Below are 23552 nucleotides of genomic sequence, written 5' to 3'. Positions count from 1 at the left end.
TCATTGATCCAAGTGCATGATCAATGTGCTTAGTTTCTTTGGGGTTTTTTTCTTTTTTCTTAAGTGCTTGTTTCATTGTGGTTTGAATGAATGTTTAAAATTTCTGAATTTTGTTCTTTAGAACATGCTGATTTATCAGAACTGTTAAAAAACTGATTGATCTTTCGTCTTTGTTTGGAGGGGCACCCTTTTGATTTCTGTTGTCTGTTAAAGAGGGAAATTCTTCCTCTAGCCTGCAGATCATTAAGTGAATGGTTTGCAGTGTGCCTTTAAAATTCTTTGAATGCTTTGAGCATGCTTGTCTAGTGAATTTTGAATTGACTCATAGTATTGACTTTGCTTTGATTCTGTGGCTTTTGCTCCTCTCCACAAGAATTTGAATTCTCTGTTGCATTTTGTATATGTGTTCTTAAAAGGGGAAGAAATTTTACATTTTTTACAAAGGTGGGTTTTCCTATCCCCTCTGAATGCCTTCTGTAATTGATACAGCGAAAATCTGTTATTGCAGTGCTTAATTATTTCATAAACTAATTTTTGGCTTAATCAGAAGCAATGAGAAAGAGTGATAATAAAAAATATGAAAACCTTCCTTCCTTTGAAGAATAGAAATCAGGTGGTCAGGCTCACGCATGTTTTGTGCTTGACACACTTACTTTCATATCATTGTGTATCATGATTCAGAGATGGAGTTGCTTCAGGTTTTACAGATTTTTGTTTTAACATTTTTGTTGAATCCTTTCTCCAGGCTGATGTTTCCTGTTGGGTTTGTGGAAAGCGTAGAAGGGAAACAAATTCTTTGTTTTAATTTCAGGAGGCCTGAGTTGCTGATGAGAAAAGAGTTGAGGGTGGGCTGAGGAAAAGAATGACACTCCCTCTCCTCCTGGCTGAAACTGATGAACTATGAAATCAATTAAGTGTATCAGTATTTGAACAATAGAATTCAGTGAGCCCAAACTGGCAAGTTATGCCCAGTGGAAAGTACTGAATTCACCTGCAGAATTAGGTGCTTTGCCAATTAGAAGCAGCTTAGAGCAATCAGAATAATTAGTTCATAGGATGAGATATAAAAGAATGTAATATCTTCTACTTGTGAAACTTTTCTTTGTTAAGTTGTGTAGAGCTAAAATTAAGTTTCAAGCGCCAGGAGTTAAGAGTCTGGGTGGTTCTGTGGGATCGTTATTCAGGGATGTGTCTAGATTCTGCTAGAGTGTCTGAAGCTGGCAGGAAAAGACACAGAGCTAGGATTTGTTATCCTAGGGTGTCCTCCATAATGGTTCCATATTGGTTACATGTGGGAGCCCAACATTAGGTTAACAAATTGTAACAGACCCCAGCAGCATGTCAATGTCCAGAAGAAAAATGTGTGCTTAGTAACTGCTTTGCAAGCAGGAGCATGTGCATTCTCACTCTTGTCTCCTTGCCTTAAAAAGCAGAGACAATGCTTTGCTTGCATAGTTGATGCTTTAGATAGCACTCTGCTCATTTCAAAGCAAGGACCCAGGCCCTCAGGTATAAAAGCTGGGCTTAGGTGCTTTTAGATAGTCTATTATCCCCAAAACAAGGACCTGGCTGGTCTCGTGGTCTGCTTTGTAATTCACATATCTAAAGAAAGTATCTTATTCCCCTCACCCCATGACTTCCGTAAAGATACACTAAGCCTTTGTACTCATTGTGGATTCTACAATCTCTGTCTCCTCCCGTCTTTCCTCAAGTTCCTACTTACTATCACACAACTGTTAATGACTTTTTACTTTCGTTATACACAGTAAATATAGGAGCATTTTAGAGGCTCGTGGAGTTGGCACCCTACTCTTTCTCTTTTTCTGGACTTTTCCCACAGAGTCTTGAATAATCATTCCGTGTCGGTACCACTTCTGCCAGCCATAACCCACAGTTCCAGGTGAGAATGATGCAGGCATTATCTCTCCTACCCAAGGGAGAGAGAGAAGAGAATTGAGATCTGCTCCCTTGTGGTCCCTTCATTCCCCAGGGTCACTCCAGTTCACCTGCAGCCTTCTGGCCTCTGCTGTCAGGGCCTCTGTCCCAGGACTGACTGCAGCCATTTTTTCCCTTGCCAACATTTCCTCTGCCTTTCAGAAGTTGGTCTCTTCTCTGCAATTCAACCATGGCAGATGTGATGGTGGTCAGCGTGCTGGTGGGCAGTCACCTGGGGACTCCCAGGAGCCATGCTGATTCTCCTGAGTCTCTCATTCGGGGTTACAGAACTGTCGAGAACCGGAGGAAGCCCATTCACGGGAGGGCAGCGCAGCATTGCATCACTTTCATTTTATTTTTGGAATTTCAGTGGAGAAATTATTTGTAGCAAACTGTTCCAGTTTTTTGGCTGACTGCTTTCCTCACCACCATTTCCTTGTTGGATGTGGTGCTTGTTTTAAGAACCAGGTTTTTCTCTGGTTATTTCTAGCAGGTGGGCTTGCCGAATCCTTGATCTGCATTTGAAGCAGAATGCTTCATCTTGATGTCAAACTGATTTTCTTCATTCTGAATATTTCATATACACTCAGCAACTGTTTCAACTAAACTGCTCTTGTGCAATTTCGGTTAACTCACATTTGCTGATCTCCTGCTTTCATGCTGAGGGCAGTTTCTTCTTCCTGTAATAAAAGTTAGCAATTTGCATCTTCTATGGGAAGGTACTGGCCCGAGGTACTTTTGTTCTTAACAGTTTTAATACAATTCACCAATTAAAATTTACACCGGTTTTTACTCTATGCCAAGAATTGTGCATCCCAGTCAATCTTAGAATATTTTCATCCTCCTAACAGGAAACCCCGTATGCATAAGCACTCATTCCCATCTTCCCCATCCTCCCCCAGCCCCAGGGAGCCACTCTTCTCTCTCTGTGGATTTGCCTGTGCTGGACATTTCATGTAAATCGAGTCAATTCTTGTAAATGGAACCATCTATTGTGACTGACTTATTTTCACACTGAGTAACGTTTTCAATGTTTGTCCACGTTGTTGCCTGGGTCAGTACTCCATGCTTTGCTATTGCTGAATAATATTCCACTGTATGGATGGGCCCTTCTTTTAACCCATTCATCAGGTGATAGGCATTTTGGTTGTTTCTTCTTTTTGGCTGTGATGAATAATGGCTCCGTGAACATTCCTTTAGGAGTTTTTATGTGGATATTAGTTTTCAGTTCTCTTACGTGTGTGCCCACAGAGCAGAATTGCTGGGTCATTCAGAAACCAACTGTTCAACTCTCTGAGGTCCTGCCAGGCTGTTTTCCAAAGTAGCCACGCAGCGTTACATCTCACCAGCAAGGGCTGCTATCTCTGATTCCTGTGTGTCCTCATTTGTTCTTGTTATTCTTTTTTTAAATATAACCTAATGTAGTGAGTGTGAAGCAGTTTCTCCTAGTGGTTTTGACATGATTTCCCTTACAGCTAATGATTTTGAACATCGTTTCATTGTGCTTATTGGCCATTTGTATATTTTCCTTGAAAAATACCGTTTCGGATCCTTTATTCATTTTTTAATTTAGTTGTCTTTTTTGTTGAATTTTAGGAGCTCTTTTTTATTTGGAGATACAAATTCCTAATCAGATAAATTATTTGAAAATATTTTCTCCTGAGTGTTGTTTTTTCACTTTCTGGATGGTGTCTTTTGAAGCAAAGTTTTAAATTTGATGAACTCAAATTTATCTCTGTTTTCTTTTTTCCTTGTGCTTTTGGGGCAATATTTAAAATCTGAGGTATTTTGTTTAAAATTTACATATAAAATAATTTAATTCTTAGGACCGTCCTAGGAGACGGGTGCTGTTGTTGTCCCCAGTCTATGGATAGGAGGCTGAGATGCAGAAAATTTCACTGACTTATCAGTGTCAAAGCTACCCAGTACTGTGGGAGTTCAGAGCCTCATGATTGTCCCCAGCATCTGTGCTCTTCACCACCATGCTCCACTACTGCCTGGAATCGTTAATGATAAAGTCTTTCCTTTTTTGGTTTCTTGTTTGTTTGTTTTCTCATTGGGAACCTCATCTCCTCATTTTCCTTGCAGAGATCAGTGTTGGTTTATTTTAGGTCTCATGTAGGCAGAAGCATTGCTATCAGTTAACTTCTTTATTACTCACTCTCCGGTGATGATTGTTGCTATTTGACCTAATCAAGTCTTGCTTAAGTCTTTCCTGCTCATGACACTAGCAGCAGAGTCATGACTTACAGAATGCTCAAAGAAGAAAATAATTGATTGATTTTATTTTGCTACCTAATCAAACCAATCAAATAAAAATCCCGGTGTTGACACAGACGGTAAGCCCTCCAGAATAGGGTCACTGTCTTCCTTGTGTTTCGTTTGCTTGGTCACAGTGTCTGGATAGTGACTTGCTGTCCAGCAGTTTTGTGAGGATACGGTGCTTGTGAATCATTGTAAGGACAGAATTTTGACAAAAGACTGTATTTGTCATTTCACGAGGGAAAAGATAATATAGAAATACTGCTCAGATCTATTTTAAAATTAAATTTGGAATGTTGAGAAGTGTTCAAGAAATCATACAAAAATCTTTTTCACTTCTTTTAGATCTATCTTAGGCACATTATGAATACATAGCAGAGTAACTTATCAAGTAGATTTGACAAGAGGGGTGTATTATTGATTATTTGTATTAGTTGAAATATTCTACCTGGGAAAAAGTAATCAGTGCCCATAAATGAACAAATATGTTTGTATTTCTATGCAACATGGGAGCAGACTTCATATGTTTCTATATAATATATATGACTGTGTGTTTTAATCTGTCTGTCAGTTTATTTATAGTTTTTCAGCAATGTTCTAACTTTAGAATTCTTCTAATAAAATCACCCCCGATTCTAGCGCAGTTTGTACTGTGTATCCTGTCTTATGCATGGGATTCCACTGTCTCCTCAGTGAGGAATTTCCTCCCCTACTGAGGTAGTAGCAGAGTTAAAGGAACTGTGATTTCTAGGCCTTTGCTCTCCTTGTGTTTGCATTTGGCTGTCAATCGGGAATTTCCCTTTCTTGAATTTTCATTGCTCAATTAGAATTTTTGAAAATAAGTGTTAATATGTTGTATTTGTCTCCCTAGAAACTTGATGTGTTTGTGCTTTTCAGTTTTCAATTTCTTAAAAATGTAAATGCACTCTTGTTTTTAAGTAGTCCTTTTTCACTAGATATTTGTTTACCTCTTTATAGTTTAAATACATTTTTTCCAATGAATGAATCGGTGTGCATGTTTTAAAAGATACCTTACTTTTTATTTTCCTTATCATAACAATTATATTCATTCTAGAGAATTTAGAAAATAAGGATAAACACAGTAATAACTTAAAAATGGCCTCTAATCTCACCTAGAGATAAGTTGTAAAGTTTCAAATTGAGAATTACAAGTCCTCTCATGTTGTTCTTCTTTTTCAAGATCGCTTTGGTTACTGAGACCCTCGAATTCCCATATGAATTATAACAGCAGCTAATCAGTTTTTGCAGAGGAGCCAGCTGGGATTGTGATCGAGACCACGTAGAATATACGGATCACTCTGGGGAGCAATGCCATTCCAAGAGCACTGTCTTCTGATCCAGGAATGTACGTGGCGTGTCTGTCCAGGTATTTAGGCCTTCTTTAATTTTTTTTCAGCAATGCTTTGAGTTTACAGAATATTACTTTACTTTTTTTCTTTGCCTTTATACTGAGAACATGTTTGCAAGGTACCGGGATCAGAAGTGTATTTTAGCCCTGCCCCTTGCTGCCAAAATGGTCGCTGCACTCTTGCTTTGCCTTGTGTACAATCTTGCACAAAATAGGACCTCAGTAACTCTCTCTTGAATGAATGATTATATGATTGTAGGATGATGCTTGAGAGTCCTTGTGATGATTTTTTCCTCCAGCCTTTCCCCAATTCTTAACTATGCCCTTTCTCTTTCTAAACTCCAGCCTGGGTTTCAGCCTGCCTGTGGCATTGATTTTCCCTGTCTGTAGACTCTTCCTTTCACTGGTTCAAGATAATGTTTCATGTGGGCTGTGGAAACTTGCTAGATGTCAAGAAAGAGCAAATCCATTGCATGGTAGTATTTTTACAGTGTCGTATTTTTATCGATTGAAATTAAATCAGGCTGACCCCCTGAGCCCTCCCGTGAGCTCTTTTCACTTTCCTACATCTGATACTGCTCTGGTTGCTACATGTGCCCTTCCCCCAGCCTTGGTTTTTGGGTTGAGTAAGTCATCATCAGTGGAGCCCTCTCTTTAAAAGATGAAGAGAACATTGTCTCCTTCTCCCTGGTTGGGGACTTGGATGAGATGAGATACCAGATAAAGAATGGAGCTCCACCTCATTCTGACCCCCGCTCTTTCCGTTCCGTTCTCCAGAGGAAAATAGTACAATTCAACAGTATAAAGATTCATTGTGAGCTAATGAGATAGACAAGACATCCGATCATTTATTAAATATTCTTTCATGCCAGAAACAAATGTATTACACACACAAAAATCACACAAAGCATGATAATATCGTGCTTACAGACGTGTGTCCGAGTTTGAGTCCTGCTCTGGAGTGACCAGTACTGTGAGATGGAGAACTGGTAGGACGGCTTAGGCTCTCCAGGACTGGTTTTCTGTCCTGCAGTGATGGGGCTCGCTAGGCTTCCTTCCCCCGTAGAGGTGCTGTGGGGTGTAACTGTCACGCGTGCACAACTGCTCGTTCCTCCTATGTGCAGGAGAGCATAGCTTTTGCGGTGACGGCTTTATAACAGCCCCGTGTAGACTCTCAGTGCTCCGAAGGGATGCCTTGTGGTTTGGAGATGGGATTCTCATTTCTGTAAATACCCAAGGATTGCGGTATTGAGCCCTGATGATTTGAAACTATTCTTTAGAAAGTACATATTGTAGATATATTTTTCAAGCATGTGTGATTTTTTCTTTTATTATTTATAGTTCTACCCTCTCATCTCTTGGTGTGACTTTTCATGGAATCCAGGAAACAGTCCTAAGCTACCTGCCTCTTCACTCTTCTCCGTGGTGGTTTCCTTCCCTGACTAGAAGAGGGTTTTGCACAGGAACTTTTATTTGTTCCCCTTTTCTTGGAGTCTCTCTTTCGGTCTGCCCATCTCTCATCTGTCCATCTGTCCATTTATCTACCCACTCATTCTTCTGACTTGTTCCAAAAAGCATTATAGGCAGCTTACAGAAGAACAGATACCAAATAAACAGGTAAGAAAATGGGGCCAAGTTCAAAGTGTGAGGCTAGGAGGCGAGCCTGTGTGAGGGTTGCAACCGTGAGACACACGCCTCTGCCCTGTGACTTATAAGATCGACAGCAAGAGTGTTCATGATGCTCCCAGCAGACACAGGCTAACAGGGTTTGTGGGAGATGCTCACTGGCTGTGAAATAAATAAGTGGCTCATGAGAAGCCCAACCTTTCCAGCTACAAAGGCTTAGGGGAATATTTTGAGTGTCTTCCAAAATCAGGGTATTGCATTGTTTCTTATGTCAGAGTTCTATGTATAGTTGGTTACATTCTATACCTGGAAATTTCTCCAAAACTCCTTACCAAGTGAGTGCCATTGCTCGGGAATGGGGTGGTTCTGCTCATTGACGGGGGTTGGCCAGAAACCGAAAATGACAGCTTCAAAGGAGCCTGGGATTTGTCAGTTATGTTTTGGCAGTGCTGTAGATTTCAGGAAATGCTTTCACACTTTCTCTCCATCTGAGGCGGCAGCGTGCTCTCTTAGCAGCATCAGGAGCTCAGAGCCACGGGATGTTGGGGGCTGACTGCACTGCCTTCAAGACAGCCAAGCTAGTCACTGCAGGCTTGGTCCTTTCACATAGTGCATTTCATGTTCTTTAGTAGAAGGTTTCAACAGGGACTTAATTAACTGAGTTAATTAACATTTAATAAATATGAAGCTTTGATGAAAAGACGGTTATAGGCGGAGTATAAGTTGTGAACACTTTGAAAACGGTTTCATTACTGAAATTTCAGTAGGGAAGATACACAGTTTATCTTATTTATGCCTCTCTTTTAAAGTAACAAAGAAACAAGACAGAAAAGGCAGAGGATGATTTCTGTTCTTCCTCTCGGCTTGCAGGTGCCCTCACATCCAGTGGCATCCATCCAGACACCAACACTGACACTGGCCATGCTCAGAACTGCCTCAGCCCTGAAGACACAAGTGACAAATAGAAGGGGTCCGCGCCCTGTTACATCAGGTGCTCTCACTTTTTGGGTCCTTATGTAACTGCACGGTGTTAATCAGGATCGCCCGTTCTACATTGTGTGGCGCTGCTGCGGTGTTTCCTAGTTATTTGTTTCTGTAAGTACTCGTGTATTATTCTCCAATGTGTGGTACTACACATCTAAAAATGCTTTTTTCAGATGAAAAATAATGTATATTTAATATAATAAGTCTGAAAAAAGGGACAAAAAAGGCTATCCAGTTCCCACTACTCAGAAATAATAATTAAAACTTTAACATCTTCTTTCTGTTCTTTTCATCAGTGTGTATCAGCTCTGTCATAAAAACCAGTGAGCACTCTGTGCCTGTTTACTGTGTGGAGACCTCCATTTTCCATTCGGCTTATTACATGTTTTTCTACAATATTCTATCTCCCCTGGCATGATTTTTAATGACCAGTATAGCATTATGTCTTGTGGAGGCATCGTCCATTTTACTTCGGGCTTAAATAAACTTTTAAATTCCAAGTGTACTTAACTGAAATACTGAAAAGAGAGCTGTGGTGGTACCGAAAGGCCCCTAAATCCCTTCCCCTTATTTCCTGAGTGTAAAAGCTGTTGACAATGTGGTGTATATATTTCATGACCTTTATGCCTATGACATATATATATACCCATACATAGATACATACATACATATGAGAAATCTATGTATATGTGTGTATATATGCTTTTTTGAAAAATAAGGCCATACTATATGTTTTCTGCAGCTCGCTTTATTCACTCAGGGGTATATCATAGACGTCCTCCCACTCCAGACTCACCCGGTCCTTTCAGATAGACTGGAGGGGTCTCCTGATATGCAGGTGTGGTCTCTTGTGCAAGGACACCTTTGGTGGGAGAGTGCTGTGGACAAGGCCCTGGGCCACGGGGAAACGCCGGCCCCCTCAGTGCACACAACTCGCCGTGATTTACCGCATCATTGTCTTGATGGTGGACACTTAAGTTTTCTCCATTTTCCACTGTCAGAAAGGATGTTTTACTGGCATCTTTCTTTAACAGACATTCCTGTGATCTTGTATGAGCATGCCTTTAGTTAATTCTTCTGGAAATTTAGTCCCTGGATGTGACATTTACGTTCATCACAGGCTACTTTCAAGTGACTAGAAATTCCTTCTCCAATGTGGAATGAAAAATGTAGAATTACTTATGTAACCAATTCTCTATTGCTGGATATGATTTCACTTCAGCTTTTCTTCCCACCAGTGTAAACAGTACATCTATTTGAACTGAGTTTTTTTCTAAACGAAACGATTCCTAGAAGTGGGGTTGAATCAGTGTGTACACACGTTTTTCAGAGTTTACATATCCATTGACATGTCATCCTCCAAAAAGGTTGCTCACAGTTTTTTCTCCCACAGATGGACACTAGCTACAATATCTTTTAAAAATATTTACCAATAAGATGAGCAAAAGTGCTTTTTCATTGTTTTAGTTTGCATTTGATGACCAGTGAGGTATTGAGCATTTTTCACTGATTAGCCATCTGACTTTTGAAAAGTGAATGATCCATTTTGTCCTTTGCACAAATTTAAGTGAGGATGCTTCTTTTTGCTTTGTGACAGCTCTTTGTATGTTATGAACATTAATCCATTGTCTTCATCAACATCTATCACAGAGTTTTTCCTTGTCATTTCTTTCGTTCCATTTTGTTCAGTAGGTTTATTTTTGTTGTGGCTCAAAATATTCTTAAGATAGTAAATGTCTTCCTTTTGGGTTTTATCTTTGTTATTATTCTTAGAAATACTTTCTTATAATGGTATAAATCTCTTATGTAGGTTTATTTAATGTCTAAGATGGAGATGATAATAGTACTTGTTATAGTGAGGGGAAGTTGAATTAATTTGAGCAAAGAGTTGTATTTGCTGTTATTAGTATTTTAATATTTACATCACTATCTGTAATTTTTTTTGTGGTCATTATGACAGGAATAGAATTTGTTCTTTCCAGGTGATTCTCTGATTGTCCCAGGACAATTATCGAATTCATACATTGCTCTTTGATTTGAAATCCCACATGTATAAAATACTTATGTAGACTAGAGTCTCTTTTTGAGCTCATGCTTTATTTCTGTCAATCTTACTTCCTTACTCCAACGCTATATTTTACATATTGTAAAAATTAATTATTATCTGACAGTGCGAATTTTTTTTTTGTTCTTTTCTTCCATCCCAAAATTTCTTGGCTATTATTATGATTTTATTATTCCTGAAGAATTCTAAAATATTTTGTTCAAGTTAAAAAAAAGTCAGATAAGATTATTCATGGGAATTTTATTAAGTTTTGAATTATTTTTAGGAGAACTTCCATATTTACAAAACTGTTTTCCTCTATGTAATTTGTTGATGTCTCTACATTCACACCTCTTATTTACCCCTCAGTACAGTCCTGTAGTTTTCTCCATGTACAACATGGGCATTAATTTTGAGTTTTTTCCAGATTATTGTTGATGTTTTTGTTAATTTTGTAAGTGAGAATTTTTTGCTATTATATTTTTTAACTGTTTAAACTGACACCTAGGAAGGCAGATTCGGGTTGTAAATACTCACTTTGTAACAAATCATTTAAAATTGTAAGTATTAATTGTTCCAGGATCCTTTCTTTTGTGTTTTTAAAAATTTGTTTCCAATATTATCAAAATGGTCATAGCTAAGAAGTATAGGTGTGGAGACAGATGGAGAGAGGTCGTGTGGCTCATGTACAAACTGTGAGCACTTTCATGGCTGCCTTTAGGCTGGAGAAGCCCCAGAAGTGCCCAGGTTAGACCAGGGGTGGCTTTGTATGCACTTGAAAGCCAGCTTTCCTACCTGTATGGTGAAGCCTGGTAGGCGTGGCAGGTAGATGATCAAGGTCTGATCAAGCTCATTGGCTGCACAGAGCGCTGTGTCTGTGAGAACTGGAGTCCATCGCCATGGGAAATGCTTGGTGCCAGGAAAACTGCAGGGGAGCTGGGGAGTCTGTGTGTTAAGGATTTTCCAGTCCTGGGAGTGGGAAGATCAGACTCTGCATTCAGATCTGAGTTTGAATTCATCCTCTCTTATTTACTGGTCCTCTGACTTTTGACAAGTTATCTACCCTCTTTGAACTCCTATTTTCTTATCTCTCAAAATAGAAGAATTACGGCCTGCTGCTAGAGTGTTTGATCAGGATAAATGATTTGTTTCTATAAGATGCCACGTACAGTCACAAGCTCAGTGAGAAATGGGCTGTCACCTCTTCATCTGCAACTCAGTGCTCGACAGGACATCGGGGCAAAGCCAGTCCGTAATTTGTTTGTGATGCAAGTAGGAACAAAATTAATGCCTTGCCTTTCACTTGCAGTAATCTTACTCCTTTGCTTCATTTACTTCTTTCCTCCTTTCCTTTCCCCTCCTCCACCAAAAGATCCTGAGACTCTCTCAGAACACTAGATTAAAATTACTTTAAAGGGTGTCTCATCCTCATGAAATGAAAGTAACTTAAAAAAAATCTGTAGAGATCCCAGACGTCATTGTATTTGATTTACACACACACACGCACACCCACCCACACACACAATCAGCCTACCTACAACTTGCTGAGGGAGAAGGACCAATTTTTCTGAGTTTTCATTCACTGAGCGTGAGAGCAAAGTCTCTTACGCAGACTTTCACCTTGCTTAGTGTATGGGGTTTTTAATTGGATTTCTGCTTTGTGGCCATAGAACTATTCTTATAGAAGAGAGGCTGTGGAGACATAGACATTCTGCTGAGATATTGGTGTCAACATATTTGAGTTGGAAAGGACTTAGGACAGCATAGAGTCGTAACTTTTTATGGGTGAGAATCCATGATGGTGTAACTTGGACAAGAACCCGGGTCTTCTGTCTTCGTGTCCACGTGGATGAAGTGGCAACAGGGCGGGAGATGGCAGGGATCCTTCTTGCTTGATTTCCAGGGTCTTGCTAGTTTTCACTGCTCAGCTGCCTTTAGTTTAGGTCCATGTGGCCTCTCATGGGAAGGTCACTCTGTCCTGAAAGACTGAGTTTCTAATCAGCAAAAAGCCCTGGACCCACTCATATTTCCCAGAGTTTTTCTGCTGTCTTGCTGACAGTTTATATAAATGATACCTAAGAAACTACTGGATATAAAATCCTTATTGTTATCATTTGCCCTCAAGTTCCATAGGAATGGGGTGCTGTCTCAGGCTGTCTAAGGCTAGATCTGAACAAAGATAAGGTGATAGGCTGTGCTGCTGGACCCTCCCCAGTCGAAAGGGTTTTCCACCTTAGTTTTTAGAATCAGACAGATGAGTTCAAATCTTGCCTTTACCAGTTATTAGCTTTGTGAACTTGGGGAAGAAACTGTACTAGTTTGTGTCCAATTTTCTTTATCTGTAAATAAGTTCAGTATTTATTTTAGGGTTTTTGTTTTAGAATTGAATGAGCTAATTCCCTCATTTATACCTAAAATACTGATCGCGTGGTTCTATGCTGGTGCCTTGGTAGAAGATTACTGAGGGACTCAGCAGTGAGAATGCAGGTGGGGGACCCCTGGATCATAGAGCTTATATTCCAGGATATGCTTGTAAAAGATTGGATGTGCAGTGGATTTTTAGTAAAACTACATTCTTTTCCTTATCCACATTGATTGTGTATATATCTTTGTACAATATATGAACAATTTTTTATTGCAATTTAAATATCTTTGTAGTATTTAAATTATGTAGCTATAACAAAATACGTGAAATAAAATGATTTGTCATGTATTTTCTTTTCAACATGCAAAACAAAATAAAATAGAAAAGATAAAAAGGTTTTGAAGGAGTAGAAATAATTTTATTTCTGTGGAATCAATTCCCTATGTTAGGTTTTTTAGTTGTGTTGTTAAACAGCATATAAAATTGATAGGTTTTGACTTCAGTGTTGATAGCTAGGTGAGTGTAGTTTCTTTTTGTGGTTGTCTTTGATGAATTATTTGCACTAGATCATAAATGATGTGCATGTTACATATTGGAAACGAGGAAAGAGTGGAGACATACTACCTCCAATGCAGTCATCTTGTTACCAAGTCGAAACTCGTACTGCTTGCTGTATGACAGGCTAATAAATCGGGAGATTGAGGTGTTGGAGCAAGGAATAGTGACTTTATTTGAAAAGCTGTCAGACCCAGAAAATGGCTGAATGACATACTGGAGAACCGTCTCCCCCAAGTCAGAAATCAGTCCGCTTTTATACTAAAAAGGGGCGGGGATGTGGTTGGTTGTTGCAAACTTCTTGCGGTACGAATTGTTTCTCCTTGGAATTCTTTGTTCTTGCAGCTGTCCACGTGGGTCAAATCATGGTGCCACTCAAAAACCTCCAAAATAAACCAAAGTTGATTTTCTATTTTGCAACTTGCCATCTCAACATAAGTGCAGAAGAGTTAACATCGTGAAAGCTCAGAGCCCGGAGAATAGGCTTTCCTGGATATTTCAGGCTAAAGGCAACTTTCTCTTACAAAGTCTGAGCCTAGAATACAGCAAAGGTTTAAAGCCAAAGGAACAGATCTAACATGCAGTCAAATTTATTCTTTTCTATTATAATTTCTTTTTCCACCACATAAATAATTTTAGTAAGAAACATGAGCAATTTTTTTACTTTTGCTTCTTAGTAACGGATAAGTGGGCCAAATACATTTATGAGAGCAGGGATGCTGCGCGGGCATTGGGGTCACAGCAAACTCTTGTTGGTGTGGTCGACTCTGCAACATATCTGATGCCCCGTGGGTGTTGGTGAGGGACCCCATAACCAGGGGCTCTCTTCAGGAACCAGCATATGGGCATTGACATCTGGAGACCTCTTTTTCAGCTGCCGGAAATTTTTTCAGATACTGTGACTGAAAAACCACTACAGCTGGTGATAATTAGGGAATAAAGGAAGAGGAAAAGGGCTTGGATTAGATTAGAAGAGAAGGACAGAATATCAGGGAACCTGGGTGCTTGGCAGTGGGTACTTGGGAGAGAGGGGAGCAGAGGTGGGGAAGGGCACGGCTCTGGAACCAGCTCCTGCACCTGTCCCAGGGCCCAAGTCACACAGCTTTTAATTGGCCCAGGACGCTCTCCTGTCTGGATGTCACCCTGGGCAGAATCTTGAGAATCGAAGGTAAGGGGTGGGCAGCACTCAACTAGGGGATCACTGAGGACTTCGTTCAAGTCCACGGTGCCTTTTCTTGTCATGTGTCTTCACTTGCCCTTTATCTTAGGATCTGAGGAGCAGGAGCAAGGAACGCAGGGAGAGATTCAGGAAGACATCTGACTGTGTTAAGAGACGACAGTCACAGCCACACGGGGAGCGATGACACTTGCAGCAAAGTAAAACGACTTCACAACTATTGCATCAGAGCTGCCGGTGTGAGAGAGCCTAAGCCTGTCTCAGAGTGCAGGGGACAAGTGGAAAGGAATGGTAAATTTCCACTGACAGTTGAAATTTTGTTAAATAGCCTGCTACTGTTGTTTGTATCACTTGAATGAATGCAGGCATATTTCTATGGGCATTTATATGTTCACTCAAACCCACCAGCCACTCTTGCCCCCATCTGGGATGGGCTTTCTCAAGCACAGTGCACTTCCTGGTTGGGTGGGCCATGCTGCGGGTCCTCGCCTGGGGCCGGGATGCTGCAGGGCAATGAGTCCCCGAGGCACGGCCTGCGAGACACGACAGGAACACCTCTGCTCTTGACTGAGGGCCTCCGTTTCCCCCTGCAGTGTAAGAATGCTGGTGACTGAGTTAGAAGCATGCTTCGAAGCTGTCCATGTCCTTGCCATCCAGAAGCGGAGCCTGGGAGCTTCCGAATTTCTCCAGAATGCGGTTTACTTTCATATTCTACAGGTGAGTTTATGTCCTTTTACAATTGGAGGAATTACTGCAGTTTTCCTGGAACTTACTCACCACTAGTCCATGTGATTTTTCTGTGCTTGGATTCAATATGGCATGCTAAAAATTCTGGAGTCAGATCTTGAATCCCTGATGAAGAGGATTATTTTATTTCTTTATATGATAGTATTTTACTTTCAAAATTCAGAGTTTTCGGTTCTTTCAAAAAATTTTTGGGGGGTTGGAGAAACAACTTTGCTCTTACCATCTTTGTGACCTGTTGCTATATGCCTCTCACCTGTCTTCTGTCACTTGTGAGGCAGTTCCTTTTGTGACCCTGTCAGCGTTGTTCATGGTATAAAACATAAAGTCTGTAAAAGTACAGTCCCTTTTACTCCGAAGACATTCCACAAATACTTCTTAAATCTGGGTGTGGTTTTAAGAAGACAGAATCATTAGAACATGTACTTGCAGGTTGCTAGTGCAAAATCCCCAAATCAATAGTCTAGCTCAACATCTAAAATCTTTCTAATCTACCTTGGATTTGTATGGATAAGAGAAGCAGTTTGCTAAGAACTCAAGACCAGGGTTAGAATACAGGCTGGTGTAGCTCAGCAGGTCCTCCCATGCTGATGCTCTGCCAGAGGGCGGGTCCTAGGGGAGAGGGCGTGTCCTCCCCTCCCTGAGCTGACAATTTGATGGCAAAGACCTTCATCAGGTGAAGAACTTGACTTTCTTCTAAGAACAGTGGGTTTGAAATCAGTCCTAAAAGCGTGGGAGTGACAGAATCCCATTTGTCTGAAGTAGGGGAGAGTGGCTTTGGGGCCACTTGGGAGACTCGTGAGTCCATATGGGCAGTGTTGGTGGCTTCCCCTTGACCGGTTGGACGGTCAGTGTGTAAAAGCGAACAGATTGAAGGCATGTTTAGATGGTAAAAAGGAAAGGATGAATGCTGTCTGTGAAGGTAGGATGGAGGAAGGAACAGGTTTCTGGGTGGATTAATGAAGTAAATGATGGTCCTGTTGTGCTCTGAGGAGGGAAAGCTGTAGAGGGATTTCTGGGGGATAACTGATGAGTACAGCTGTGGGTAAAGTGAAAGGCTGTTATATGTGTGGTTTGGAAGCTCAGGTGAGAGCCAGTAGTGAGTAGGGGGAGGGGAGAGAGACTTTCAAATCACTTTGTCTTGTGAACATACAAATAAGGATGAGTAATGACACACTTAAAACCTCTATATTCTGTATTTAAAGCCCAGTAACATTTTGCTATATTGACTGCAGAGGTTCTTAATGTTTTTTTTAATAGAAATAAAATAAATAGAAACAAAATAGTGGAGATAATGAACATCTTAGAGTTGATGTGTGTCCTTGTATGTATTTCATACCTCATCTGTTTATAACCATAATCTACAAATAGATCGCTTGCTTAGCATAAGAGTTAAACAGAGGGACGTGACACACATTGTTGGGGCTTGAAGCTGATCTTCTCGGGCAAATTAAGTCACCTCTCTGTGCCTTAGTTGCATCTTCTGTGACTTCCCCCCGGCCCCTCATCACAGCTGATTTCCTAGACTAGATGTTGGGAGGGAGGCTGCTGAAGGGAATAAGAAGTGGCAACTTCTAGGGATATTGAAGAGAGAGACAAAAACAGATTAAAGCCGATAAACTGAGTAAAAATACCCTGAAAAGAGAAAGATTCCCGCAGTGTTTTGAGCCCCTTAGCGTAAGGGAAACAAAATCAGGTAGACCCAAATCTCTTGAGCATGTGAGTATTGTGGGTGGGATGGTGTCATCAGAAAAGGGTTAAGAAAAGGCCTTTTCATTTCCCTAGACGTTTCCAGTAAGGATGGGGAGCAGAAGAGAAAACCCCCTGCTTCACAGTGGAAGCTGCTGTTTTGTGCAAAACTGACCAAAGTTTGGAGACCAGTCATCAGCGGTGCTGGCAAATGAAGAGACTTCGGGATTGGGTGGGGCACTTGCTGCTACTTCAAGGTGACCTGCTGGCTGGGGGCTGTGAGGCGGGCAGTAGGTTTGCAGGGTGACCCGGGCATAATCCCTGGCTCTGAGGCTGCTGGTCTGACTAGCAAACCTGGGCACGCGCAGTCCTAATGGGGCAGCTCGGGATGTGGCCTGGGACACCTGCTGAGCTGAGGGAGAGAAGAGGGCATCCCTGAGGGGATGTCATGCGGAGAGGGGAAACGTCCTCCTGCAGGGGAGGAAGAGCCTCTGAGCAGGGTGCTGGATGCACAGGCAAGACCAGCCTGAGCACGGAGACTTCTGGGAGCCAGAAGTCATACAATGGCCCGAACCGCTTGTTCCTGCCAGACTGCAGGGAAAAGATGCTGAAAAATTAGGCTAGGGTCAGACGCTGTGGTGTTTTATGAATGCCAGTAAAGGACTGGTCAGGCAGGCACGAGAGAACCCTGTGGGCGTCCCAGCTGGGGCGTCACGCCGGAGGGAAGAACAGAGTTATAGACTTTGCCACTTATTAGCTGTGTGACTTTGAGCAAGATCACCCCGCCTCTCTATATATATATCTTCATCTGTAAAGTGACAGAGTGACAAGCTCGTGTCATCAGAAGGCTTAGTTTTGCTCTGATCCTCTTTGTCCAGTCCTGTCAGTGCTGCCCTGTGAGGTTCTGCAGCGGCTGCTCTTACCCTGAGAAGGGAGGGCATAGAGGGACATTGTAGTGCCCGAGGGCAGGAAGGGGTTGCTTTAAAAGCAGACATGTTGCCGCCTGCAGCTGCAGGCCTGCAGGCAGTTTGGTTGAAGGTCCTGCAGGGGACTTTGGAGGCCTTAGGTCGTGGAGAGTACTTTGGAAGCCTTAGCTTCGTCTTAAGTCTTATTTTCCCTTGCGGACCGGATTTGCCTTTCCAGATTGATGCTAAAGATTTGGGCTTCTAGTAAAGCTGTTTTCAGAGATGAGTATATACGTAAAATATCGTATAAAATAAAATGATTTATTTAACTTGTGGGACTTCGCAGCTTTTGGGAACAGCTCTGTTGTCCTGGTTTTCACGGAGGACACAAAGGGTCAGCAGAGCGTGTGGGAAGGCAAGTAGACTGCAGTGCTGCTGCGGGGTGTTCTCCCGAGTAAAGCACTCTGCTGAGTTGACTCTTCTCTGAGTTTGGTTGCCAGATGAGCAGACAGCAAATTAATGAGTTCTGGTGGGATTGTATAATGACAGGAAAAAAGAGGAAACTGTAGTTTTTCCAGACTAAAACACGCTTTTGTTTCCTGATCCAGTGTGTTCCATTACAGAATTGATGAGTTGTGTCTATTCTGGGACTTCATTGAAATAAACGTTCAGCCTAAATGTTAAGAGTTATGTTTTATTTGGCTGGAGGACTCGAGCCGGGATGGCAACCTCTCAGATCACTCTGAGGGACTGCTCCCAAGAGGTAGGGGAGGAGCTAGGATATATAGAAGTTTTACAAGAAAGACCAGGTAGTTGGAACAATAAAATATTGCTTGTTATCTAAAGAAAACCAGATATCTCAAGATCAAGTATTTAGTGCTTTTCTATGTATGGGAGTAAGCAAACATTTGTGTCATTGAATTCATCCCTTTGGCAAGTACCTAGCTATCTAAGGCCAGTATCCTGTCCTTTCTTACTCTGATTCCGCTCAGAGGGCACCACTGTGAGTGGCTGAGAGGCTGGGCTGCAGGCATGCACTCGCTGGGGGTGGCAGCAGCAGCTGATGACTTGGTTTCAGCATTCTTTGTTTACTGAAATGGTTGCAGTATTTTCATTCACAGTGCTCCCCCTTGGTCCTAAATTCTGCCAATATTTTGAGAGACATTTCATGACCAATTTTGTCCCATGGTGCTAGGATGGCTCAATCCTAGTTCAGGTGAAGAATCTTCTGAGTTGCCATTCAAGGTGTTAGTTTTTTATCAGGCCCTGTTGATACTAAAAATTCTCTGGATCACCTGTCTTACTTGTTTGTTATGATCCAGGAAGTGTTTTCCCTTCATTGCTCATTGCCATACCTAGAATCACACTATTACAATTACTTTATTCAGGGTTATAAATTTTATCTATTTCTTCAAGATGTTTAGCCATCATCAATTTTGTAGGCCTAGTTACACTTTGGGAAATGTAACAGACAATTTTATAAAATAGACAGGATATAAGTAATACAGCTAGTAAAGTTAATAAAGTCACAATTAAGAATTTAATAGTCGGGAAGTTGTATTTTGGGGTTAAAATTTTGCTTGTGTTTCTGATTGAGTTTGAGTGATCTTATGAGAAAGTTCATATTTATGGTCAGTCTCAGAGCAGGTATTAATTGGTCAGGTGAGGTCTCCCACCTTGTAAGATCAACAGAGGCCTAAACAGAACTATAATTTCTTTTTAGAATAACGTTTCTGAGGGATATCTAGTTAGAGCCTTGGAGTAGGGAAACCCACCAAGGTAACACAGAAGAACTAGACACAGGTAATTTACCATAAACTTAACAATAGGAGTAGTTCATAATCAAATGTAGGAGAAATTATCACAGTAATTTTTATGCAGCCCTGGTATGGTGTATTGGGTCAGCTGTCTACCTCAGATATCGTCTTCTTCTCATCCTGGCCTGGTAGCTTTTTCTCCATTTGGGCATTGTTTTAAGGTGAGAAGTGCTCTATAGGCCAGTGCATTGCAGGGGCTATTTCTGATAGGAAATGAACCCGAAAGTCCGTTTCCTTCAGCTTTGGTGTGTATGGTCTATTTAAGAGTACCTGATAAAGGGTCCTTCCATTCAGGTTGGAGACAGTTCTTTAAGTCATGCCTGTTCCAGTTTGTATAATCCCCTGGCTGCAGGTCATGGGGCATTGGAACTTTACCCAAGGATAGATTAGTAAGCTTCAGAAACAAAGCTAGAGTATTCTATTAATAATTCAGTTAAACTGTACAGCAATGTGACATAACAGCAAGGAATGATTGGGAAGTGTGTTAGTAAATACGGACGTCAATTAACAAAACTAGATTTTAATATCCACTAAAATATAATCTTTTTTCTCTCTAAAGTTACCCTATTTTTCTCAAATAAAGCCATGTCAAGATTAATTTATTTACATGTTTTCTGATTATTTGATCATATAGGCTATTTTAAATTGGCTGTGTTGGAACTTTTAATTAGGAGTCTCAAGGTAGAATGTTAATAATGTTTGCTAAGGCCAGGAAAGACCAGTCAACGGCTTGTCATGGATTTCTGCCTTACAAATTTAGGTAAATTCTTTTCTCTTTAAAATCCTTAAAATACCTTGAGATTCCTATATCTGTAAGGAGATGATCTTCCTCATTTGTCTGATAGAGCCACTGGGGACCTAAGAGTTTTTAGTCTATTGAGGGATCAGATAGAGTGAAAAGATAACTGTTCCAAGTCTGATTACATAGGTATAATTTATCAAGTTGCTTTGAATATAGCTAGCTTAAAGAGAAGAGATTCTTTATGTCTGGGAAACAGGTTAAAAGCCAGTAGTATTTTAAACAAAATCAAAATTTATAAACATATTCACCAGTTTACTCAGTCCCATGTAACTAATTCTTTTAATCACAGTTTTCATTGGAAATTTAAAATTTCTTACCCAGTTTAGTTCACTGCTATAGTTTGAAATTTATTAGAAATCAATAAATCTTGAAGAGCAAGCATTTTGCAAAACCATCAGAAGACAACCATTAACTGTCTATAAATGACAAAAGATTTAAAATCATGGTTAAACACCGTTACACTATAATCGATAAAGAAACCTGGTCACTATACCCAGAATTATCACTGGTAACATTTCAGATATACCAGAATTTTAGGGAGTCCATATAATTTCTACAATATCTATATTAATAATATTTTCTCATACAATATAACCTTAGAAGATTTATTATTCATTTGACAATACCGTGTTATTTAACATGCCAAATGAAATTTACTAGATTAAAATCTCTCTTTGGGATGTTTCAGGGGCCCTCTGTAGCATCCCAAACTTAACTGGAGATTAAAAGAACTTTAATTAGAAATTGATATTTGGGGAGCTTGTTAAAGGTTTTCAGAACACTTGATCAGATAAACATATAGATCACTGTAACGTAGTACTAATTCATTAACAAGAAAATGCGTCAAAGGTAATGGCAGAACAGATCATTTAAGTGGTATAAGAAGCTTTACAATCTGTTACTGAAGGTGGATTAACATTTTAAGAAAAATTTTTCCTCTTAACAGCGAGAAAACCAAATCTAGTCTTGTACCTGCTTACTTCTAAGATTCATTTACTTTGCCCAAGTTGATTCTAAACTTAGCCAATTCCGACCACGTATGAAACTTTCCTCAGGGTTCCTCTTCTACAAGCTTTCCATAGCTTTCTCTACTCATATTAGTGTGTCCCTTATTTTCTCTTCCATTCAGAAGTAACCAGCTTCAGGAGAAATTCACTATTTTTCATTAACAAAATATAATTCCATTCTTATATCTTCCTTTGCACATTTATCTTACTTTCCTAGGATACTGAGATCATTCCCTTAATAATAGAGACTATTTCTGGGTGGCATCATCCATTTATTAGTATTTCTAAACACCTTTATTTTCTCTGTAAGAGGAAGTTACATGTTAAGTAATTCATATTTCAATCTTATTTTATCTGAAAATGGCATAGCTATTTAATAAAATCCTATCATTTGACTTAATTTAGCACAACTCTAAAATTTAAAGATACCAAACATTTAGAGATTATCTTAAGCATACATTTTAAAAATATATTTTAAAAATTTACCCAAAGCTCTCATCTCATTTGCATTTAATTTACTTAAAATTTTACCACACCACATTACTGTTTTTTTTTCTTGACAAATCTGCAACAGATATAACAGGATCTTATTTGACTTTCATTAAACCTAGGTACAGTAAAAGCATTATACTTAATATTGATGTCTTTAAAGATGTCTATATTAATTAGAACATTCTTAAACTAAACAATATCAAATATTATCTTAATATTGAATATTTTCCAGTTCACGTGACACTGAAAGTCAATTTGTTCAGTTTTTATTTTAAAAATACTTAATTTTCAAGCTCTTATTTTTTACGTCAATTAAGCAGATCTCTTTGACTTTGATTTTTTTTAGCTGTAGAAATATCTCACATCTATAATGTGTACACAGTCTTATAAACAGACAAAAGCTAGAGATCTCATAGCTTCACTTTAAACTTACTTATAAGATAGGTATAATAATAGTTGGAGTAAAGTGAATTTGCTTGCTCAAATCACTAAGGCTTGCTATTTATGAAACAGACATTTAAGATTTCTTGAAAAAGTCTGAAGGACACCTCAGAGTTCTGAGTTCTAAAATGCCAAAAATTTCTTGGCCTTAAATTTTATTTCGTTGAGCTAATTAGGCTCAGTCCTAGGTCACTGTTTGCTGTATTTCCATTTCTGATCTGCAAGACAAAGACACAATCTTCCAATTCCCCAGAGAACTGCTCTGTCACCCAGACCCAATTTTCTCTCCTTAATTGGCATTTTTTTATCAGTGAGAAGAGCAGTAAACAAAGAATTCCGTGTTTTAAAACCTTAAGGTTTAATTTATCATGTTTTCCAAAGCTTGCATAAGGCATTTAGTAAGGTCTCTTTTCCTTGAGTTATAAGTTAAACCCAGGGTAAGTCTCTTATTATATTTTTTTATTAGCCACTGAATATTAGTTTTTAGTTTTACGTTATACTGGACGGCTCATGTAACTCTGTTGGTTTCTTTTACTTTGTTCAATTAATATATTCTGAGGGACAGATTTGTGCCCAGAATTATAACACCAAGAAGGGGAAGCGTTTTTCCATTGAAACAGATCTATCCCACAACATAATTAAGCAAAACTTTTATATAAAGACCATTTAAATATACCAATTTTACAAACTTTTATCTCAATTTTATTAAATCTTATACCTTTAATTTTTATATTTATGTTTAAATCAATAATTCTTATTTATAGAAGGAGTGCCAGAAGCCTTTTTTTTTTTTTTTTTGTGCATTGTATCTAATTTTATAGAAAAATCTCTAGGATGCCCAAGTTTCAGCCAAAGAGCTTAGACTCTTCTCAGTTTTTAATTTGATTAATTGGTCTGTTGTCCCAATCATTGATCAAGTATTTCAGTCTATATATACATATATTTTAAACTGCGGCAAATAAAACGGACTTGTTTGAACTTTAATGTTGGGGCGCAGTAGGTGATCTCTTTGGCCCTTTTTTTTACTTTATGTAGTGTAGTATCAAAACCTTGTACCTAAATCCAAAAATGTCCATTTTATTTATCTCATTCAAAATAACCATACAAAAAATATTAATCCACTTGGGATAAGCCCCTTATCTTTTATTTTTTGACCATTTAACAATCCTTTTTCCAGTTATTCAACCTAATTAACATTAATTATTCTAAGTTTTTATTAGCATCCCTAGAACCATTTATCGGAAAGGAAAAACACAAATGTAGCATTTCAAACCAGTTTTATTTTTTTCACTAAGTTTTTAGCTTAAACATTAGATATATTTTTCTACCTTTAAAATT

The 23552-nt window shown here is 39.5% G+C and overlaps 1 protein-coding gene across 2 annotated transcripts in view; it reads left to right on the top strand.

The window, feature by feature from the left end:
* LOC141577999 (trafficking protein particle complex subunit 9-like) overlaps window positions 1-23552 on the top strand; it is a 110527-nt gene that overhangs the window by 69979 nt on the left and 16996 nt on the right. For both annotated transcript variants that reach the window (XM_074366433.1, XM_074366434.1), the window contains 4 exons: window positions 5399-5584; window positions 8063-8287; window positions 14409-14608; window positions 14911-15034. The gene's annotated coding sequence lies outside the window, so the exon portion shown is untranslated. The remainder of the gene's footprint in view (window positions 1-5398; window positions 5585-8062; window positions 8288-14408; window positions 14609-14910; window positions 15035-23552) is intronic.

This window comes from Camelus bactrianus, chromosome 6 (genome assembly GCF_048773025.1).
Source record: "Camelus bactrianus isolate YW-2024 breed Bactrian camel chromosome 6, ASM4877302v1, whole genome shotgun sequence".
In the NCBI taxonomy this organism is placed as follows: Eukaryota; Metazoa; Chordata; class Mammalia; order Artiodactyla; family Camelidae; genus Camelus; species Camelus bactrianus.
Note: the sequence above shows the minus strand (reverse complement) of the source record. Positions and strands in the feature narration are given on the sequence as shown.